Below are 7,959 nucleotides of genomic sequence, written 5' to 3'. Positions count from 1 at the left end.
ATATTTAAGCTATAATTTGGAATTAGAGTTCAGGCCTCTTAACGTATCTGTAGCTTGATTACAAAGTTCAGAAGTCAATGAATAATTTATGTGTTATGTAAATATCTGTCTGCTTTTGTCACTGTGACAAAACCCCCCAGGTGAACAGCTCCTGTGAAGGAGATGGTGATTAATAACTACAACTGGCCAGCATGCAGAGAATAAAAGACTTGACTTATATATATACCCCAGGGCTCAGGGCTCATCACAGAAGAGGATGTAAAAGACTCTAAGAGCCAAGGGGAATAGATGGCTACAGCAAAACAGCATTTGCCCAACATGATAGTACCATTGCACACATGAATTCATAGCAGCTGGGACTGCATTTACAAGATCTGTGCACGATCAAGCCAAATAAAATTCCAGAATGGATAGGGGGTTGTAGCATGATTAATAAAAACTCAGAAGCAGAAATTGGGTTCAACTTGAAGATCAGAAAAGCAAAACAGTCAACCACTGACTCTTACCTCTACCTTAGTCCAAAATGGCTATCCTGCCTCCAGGAATCCCAGAATGAGACTGGTGAGAGCTACCTCCTCCCATTTTATATTTTTCTCTTGGATTGGAATTAAAGGCGTGCACCACTACCTCCTGGTTTTTATGGCAACTAGTGTCACTACTGGGATTAAAGGTGTGTATCACCACCGCCTGCTCTATCAGCAGTGCTTTACTCTCTGATCTTCAGGCAAGCTTTATTTATTAAAATACCAACGAAATAATACTACAAGAGATGGCCGGTAAAGTTCCACCCCAGCTGAGGAGCTCTTTCCAGTTGAGGGCTGCTAGAGAAGGGAGAGCCAGTTTTTTTCAGGAATGTGGCTCTTGGGGGACATCTATGATTGAGCTGATGGTCCTGTATTCATGTACTATAGGCAACACTTAGTGGACTTCGTGGGTTTCAAAAAAAGGACACATGAAGTTGGGAAAGAAAAGTGATGGTCTTAGGGATACAGGAGAACTTGCAGAGGAGGAAATGAGTGGTAGATTTGATCAAAACACATCATATAATGTATCTATGAAAATTTCAAACAATAATTAAATACGAAATATCTTTTAGGATTACTTGTGCTATTTACTGTTGCTTGTTGCTTGTATTTGAGAGTCAAGACTAAGATACATAATCAACGCAACCCATGGAAGAGTATTTATTCAGCTTATGATTTCATTGTAAGAAGAGCAATGAGTCCATTGCAGCATGATGGAGGCATGCCAACAAACAGCAGGCATGGTAGCAGGCGTTCACTCTTTGAACCATAAGCACAATGCAGAAAGCAAGTTGGTGAATACTTTTTAATCTCAAAGTCCCCCAGTGATACACTTCCTTTAACAAGGCTCAACCACCTAAACCTCCCAAACAGCTCCAGCAGCTGGGGACAAAGTGTCTAAGTGCCTGAGACTATGGGGGATATTTTCTATTCAAACCACCACACTGGTGTTCTAAAATTTATCATATCATGATGATTGTAGCAGACACATACACACCCTTTAATGTACAGTAACATTTAAATATTCAGTTTGGAATATTAGTTAAGAAAATTTTCTTCTCTTATTATTTTTAAACCTTCATAATTTACCTTTATATCACTTTTTCATATTTTTATTACTTTTACTATACTCTCTCTGACATCTTCTCAATTTTATCTTTAACTTTTCTGATTCCCGTCAAACTTTTCTATTTTAACTATTTTTTTTATCTCTAAAACCTCTGTTGCAGCTGTATTGTTTCGTATTTGTTGCATTTTATTATAACTTGGAAGCAGTGACTTCTCACATCATGTCCAAGATGGAAATTAGGCAAAGAATAAATAAATAAATAAACAAACAAACTGATCATGACTTCACCATTTAATAACTGCAAACCCTTGATTTCTGTTCTCAGTTCCCATACCTATACACCGTAGATTATGACAGCATATCATTTATAAGATACTTGTGTGAAAAAATACACACACACACATATACACACATACACAGTCCTTGAAACAAGGCCTGATATCAAATATATGCGATCAAGGAAATTTCTTACCGTTAAATTGTTAACTTTTATTCAGTTTTCTGCACAATAGGTTTTTCTGTTTCATTATGTTTTTGGCTTTTTCTTTCGTCCTTCAGACTTTTCAATATAGAATTTTGCTGTTGTTGTTGTTCATATACAACCATTCTTCAGAACAATAAACAAGGCTCATTTCTCCTGGTGAGTTTTGTTAAGTCTCTCTTGTTTTATGAAAAGGTCTTTTCTCAAAAAGTCTCATCATGGCTTTGGAATTTCACCAGCCATATTTTGTTTATAGACAAAGGTATTTTATAAACTGCCTCACCGTAGGGTGAATCAAACAGATAGCAGTTGACAGGCTATACTTTCTCTAAATACTAGAACAAAGGAATTTGAAGCCAGTATTTCAGGAAAAGCCCATAATGGTTCAATCATTTTTATTCTAAGGTTGTTTTGCTTTCTGCCTGGTGTAGAGACAAAGTTAATTGGTAGCTATTCATTTGAAAATCCTCTTGTTTGGACCAGGCTTCATTTTTACCTTTTGCCTTACTTCCCAGTTTTAATTTTATGTCTACACTGGGAAAGCCTTCACATCCACTATCCTTTATAGAATATGATGTTCATTTTATTCTGCTCAATTTTATAATTTCATGTCTCAGAATTTTCACTTCTGCTCTCTCCAAATTCCTTTTTAATATTGCTTCTAATGTTAACTTCCCACCCACCTCCCCATTACCTTCTTTGTTAATGCTATCAAGTTTTGCTCTTTGGTAAAATCACTGAAATGTTCTCAGTGTGTCCTGAGTCAAAGCGAGCTTATTGTTTCTTCTACTTTCTTGGTGCCGAAGTAACAAATAATGTTGGGATTACTGGAAAGTCTCAGTAAATTATTCATTGACTCTTCTTGATTTTGGAACAATTAACAGCAAAGATAGCATTCTTCCAGGTCCAGAAGAATGTGATTGCACAGAAACAGTAATAATTGATGACTTCTCTGAAGGAAAAAAAGAAAGAGAGCTAAGAAGTTCCACTGTATCTAATTGCTGCAATTAATTAAGCCACTCCCCTCTCCTGGAGGAAGCGAAAGTTAGAAACAAAGAGAATGACTTCTCTCACACAGTCATAATGCTGAATCCCTAAGGCAAGAATGGGAACTAAGGTGGCTCAGAAGTTCCAGAAGCTATAATGGAAACAAAAGGACTTTCTGCTTCTTAGAAATATAAAATATTTAGTCAGTTTTCAAACTCTCAGATATGTTAAGTATTTTAGCACAGAAACCTACTTTCTGATTTTCTCATCTCATTCTGAGTTTCCTAAGAAACAATTCATTTTATCCCTGTAAGTGTCCAGCCGTAAATCACAAGTGTCTGTATTTCTTCTTGCCAGAAAAAGCACAAAGCTGAAAGGGCTTCCTTGGGAGATGTCGGTGTTGTGTGTCTTCATGAGCCTGCAGATGGCTAGGATTTGGTGAAAGGGCACTCAATGTACAGACAACTCCTGACATATCACCCCCCACTAAATGGCTTCTGACAACATTCAGCCATTTTCAGGAGGCAGGTCAGGTTTTCTTTTCCTCGGTTTCAGATTAGTCCCTGAATTACAATCGCTGGAAGGACAGCAAGAACAGGAAGATGTTAAGTTGCTGGCCCAGAGAAACTCCTTTCCTTTGCTTTGATTCTATCAGAGCAGTTCACGACAGGATTTTGACCCTTTCCTTTTGTAATAAGTTTTTCTGTGCTGTTTGGGGAAAATAGGGGCACTGGCTGAAATGGTTTCTTTGTCCTTTGTTCTTCATAGTGTGAAAATGAGAGCATGGAAGAAAGAATATTATATAGGTCATTCAACAGAAAGCAAATGGCGTTCGTGACCTGATGACTGGACTAGTTTAGGGACCCTTTCTTTTATCATTCTAGTGGTTATAGAGCAACTCTGGAGTGCTGTGCAGTGTGTTCAGAATTGGTTAGGGACCTACTTTTGAAGAGCTCAGTCCAGAGATGAGACAGAAAACCAAACTATTAACTCTGTGTATTGCATTTCAGGATTGCTTTAGTTTTGAATATGTGAGTAAATACTAGCTAGCAAGTAATACTAGCTTATCTACACTGTGTAAAGGGTAGAGGCAGAGATGATCACTGTCCTGAATTCCTAAATCCAAAGACAGAGTTTTCAGAGAGGTAAGAAAGGCAACAAGAAACAGAACATAGGTGCCTCTCTTTGTCTGCACTTTTGGACTCAACCAGTGGATTGAAAATATATTAAAAAGTAAAAACATGGCCAGAACATGGGACCATTTGAGATGGATCATGTTGGTGATGGATATTTAATGACTGAAGATGAGGTCAGAGAATACGTGGATTGCACAGAGTTTCAGACAGAAGGAGTACAAACTTTATCATCTAGGCACATGGTTCATGATCCATAGGAGCTCACTGTGGTGATCTGTCCAAGAGATGAGTTTGTGTGGACAGTTGCTACACAGTTTGAGTAGAACTCAGGCCTAATAATGCATAGGAAATTGATGCTGAATGCATCAAATGGGGAAGGGAGAACGCGAGTTAAATGATCCCAAGATAACACCGAATAGGGTATACTAAGTAAATGAATTTTTCTTTATTAAAAGGGAACTCACGCATCACAGCAAGGAAATAGGAATGTGGTCCGACATCTAGATGTGGCTAGTGGGAAGAAGAGGCTGAGCAGGGCAGGACCATGGCTTTTTGGTGTTCAAAATCCACGCCGCAACCTGGTCTAATCTCTCAAAGGCCATTGGCTGGAGAAGGTTCCCCATCAGGAAATTCTGCTGCTGTTTAAGTAATGTGCTTTTCTTGTCCCAACTGACCCAGTCCCTATACCTCTTCACTTGCTTGTTCTACCTGCATCTTTCTATAGTACCTCATGAGCTTAAATCTCAGTTTCTTCCAATGTAAAGTAGGAGTTTATGTAACATTTTAGAATAAGAATAATTAAATGAAATAGTTCATATGGAGAAATCAGAACAATTTCTGGAATATAGTACACACTTAGTAAAGGTATGTAACAATGGACAGATCTAATTGATCGGAGAAATGAGGAAAAGACCCAAGAAAGACAGGAAAGTTTGAACAGTTGGATAATGATCGACTGTGGAATCAACGAGGAAAAAAACTCGGATTAGCTGAGTATGAAAGCAGAACCATGAATAATATCAACATTGTTCTTAAGTCTCCTAATATGTCAATACTAATAATATCCACAATAATGTCAGTGTTTAAAATGTTTCACCTGATGTACCTATGTTAGACAGAAATTGAGACAGCAAATAGTTATTTGGCTAAATTTAAACCTGAGGCTTATAGGAAAGATGGAGCTAAATAAAGATTTTGGCATCCACTAATCTATAGGCCAAGGTTTGTGTCAAGGAATAGAAATTGTAAGTAAAGTGAGGTAACTTGTGTGTTTATCCCTAAGAAGAGCTCCTGTGAATCTTACCTTGAATATTCATGTGTTGGAGCTTGGATACCAGTATGAACAGCAGTGCTAAGTTTAAGAGCTTAGTGGAGGTTCTTAGAATGTTGGAGGCATCACCTAGAAGTGAATATACATCTATGGTGGTGTGGATGAGAGCATGAATATTGAATACGATATTCATGTATATGAATGCTTAGTCATTAGGGCTGGGACTCTTTGTAAAGGACTAGGGGGCATAGGAGGCATTGCTTTGTTGAAGTAAGTATGGCCATGTAGGTATGTTGCTGGGGTTAGGCTCTGAGGTTTCAAAATCCTGCACCAGGCACAGTCTCTTTGCTTTCTCTTGTTCTCTGTCTGTCTGTCTGTCTTGATTAATCACTCTGTTCTCACTCTCTGCCTATGGATCAGGATGTAAAAATCTCAGCTACTGCTGCAGCACCATGCCTATCTGCTTCCCACAATAATAATAATGATAATCCCCTGAAGCTGTAAGCAAACCCCCAATAGATGCTTCCTTTTATAAGAGTTGCCTTGGTAATATTGTCTCTTCACAGGATGGGGCAGTAACTAAGATAGAGATTGGTAGCAGGAAGTGATGAATTGCTGTAACAGGCCTTATCATGCTCTTGTTTGGAAGAATATGGGGCTTCAGAATAGAAATGCAATTGAGTGCTTTAAGAGGGGTGTACTGGCCCGACTTCCTGGGTAAAGATGGCAGAGTGTGGTTATAGCTTTTCGCTGACTACATTCAGCCTGTCTGGAAAACTTGTCCAGATCGAGTATGCTTTGGCTGCAGTAGCTGGAGGGGCCCCTTCAGTGGGAATTAAAGCTGCAAATGGTGTAGTATTAGCCACTGAGAAAAAACAGAAATCCATCCTGTATGATGAAAGGAGCGTCCACAAAGTGGAACCGATCACCAAGCACATTGGTTTGGTGTACAGTGGCATGGGCCCAGATTAGAGAGTGCTTGTGCACAGAGCTCGGAAACTTGCCCAGCAATACTATCTTGTCTACCAAGAACCCATCCCCACGGCCCAGCTGGTACAGAGAGTAGCCTCTGTGATTCAGGAGTATACCCAATCAGGTGGTGTTCGTCCATTTGGTGTTTCTTTACTTATTTGTGGGTGGAATGAGAGACGACCATATTTATTTCAGTCAGATCCATCTGGAGCCTACTTTGCCTGGAAGGCCACAGCAATGGGGAAGAATTACATGAACGGGAAGACTTTTCTTGAGAAGAGATATAATGAAGACCTAGAACTGGAAGATGCCATTCATACAGCCATCCTAACTCTAAAGGAAAGTCCCGAAGGGCAAATGACAGAAGATAACATAGAAGTTGGGATCTGCAACGAAGCTGGCTGTAGGACGCTCACCCCAGCTGAAGTGAAGGACTACTTGGCAGCCATAGCGCGATGGAGATGTGCCTGGACAGCTCAGATCACACAGTCTATCCACTTACACATGTTTAAAGTATGTTTTGTTTGTGCAGACTTATTTCTACATGGCTTAATGGATTCACATTTTTAAAATAAGAATCATAATAAACTATTAAAACAAAAAAGAGGGGTGTACTGGGCTATCCTAGTAGGAGCATGGAAGAGTGTGGTGCTGAGGGCAACATGGTCTGTCAGGTCCCTGCTCAAAAACTTCAGAGGGGAAGAATATTATCATTTGGCCTAAAGACCCTTCTTGAATGTGGCTGCTTTTTGTTCTTGTCTTGAAAATCTGTCTGAGGCTAAACTGAAGAGTTTTGGACTAATGCTTTTGGCAGAGGAGATTTCCAGACAGCCTGATGCTGACTGTGTCCTGCAGTTATTAGCCTGATGCTGACTGTATCTTGGAGTTATTAGTGATCACTCTTAGAACTATGATGAAAGAAAAGTGGGGTAGGGGGCAAAGGAAAATGTAAACTGTAGCATTGGAGGAGAAAAAAAATGCACAAGAAATGCAATACTGAAGCCCAGTCCTATGCTTAAGGAGGCAAAAAGTTTAAAGGCCAAATTCAAAATGGAATAGGAGGAGTGGTACCCTCAAGGCAAGACTCAAACACAAAACTTCCAACTTGGGAAAGAGTTAAAGGCTAGCTTACACAACAAAGGAAGCCATGAAAGCAGAAAATTGTCACAAATTAGTTCAAGGAGGGGGCCAAATTCCAGCCATAGAAAGTGGAAGAACTTGGCAGCTTCTGTCGTGTGCTTGTAAATTTAGAGTCAAGAAGAAAGCAAGAAAGGGGTTATGGAATATTCCTCTGTGGTGAAGAAAAAGCCACTAAGGCCAGGTATTTGTGTGGGCAGTCCCTTATGTGAAGCTGTGAAGGTGAAGTCTGGATAGTGTTGATGACCCAAGATATCGGAGATGACATAGCCCTGTGTTGTATCCCAAGGAGAGCTGCTAACAGGGTGTGGAATCAGTTCGAGGCAGAGAGGTGTGTTACAGTCAACAGTGCTGAAAGGAATTGGAGATCTGAAGAATTCCTT

The 7,959-nt window shown here is 39.6% G+C and overlaps 1 pseudogene; it reads left to right on the top strand.

The window, feature by feature from the left end:
• The first annotated feature begins 6,190 nt into the window (after positions 1-6,190).
• LOC101989482 lies at positions 6,191-7,039 on the top strand (annotated as a pseudogene).
• Positions 7,040-7,959: the final 920 nt, after the last annotated feature.

Source organism: Microtus ochrogaster, chromosome 19 (genome assembly GCF_000317375.1).
Source record: "Microtus ochrogaster isolate Prairie Vole_2 chromosome 19, MicOch1.0, whole genome shotgun sequence".
NCBI lineage: Eukaryota > Metazoa > Chordata > Mammalia > Rodentia > Cricetidae > Microtus > Microtus ochrogaster.
Note: the sequence above shows the minus strand (reverse complement) of the source record. Positions and strands in the feature narration are given on the sequence as shown.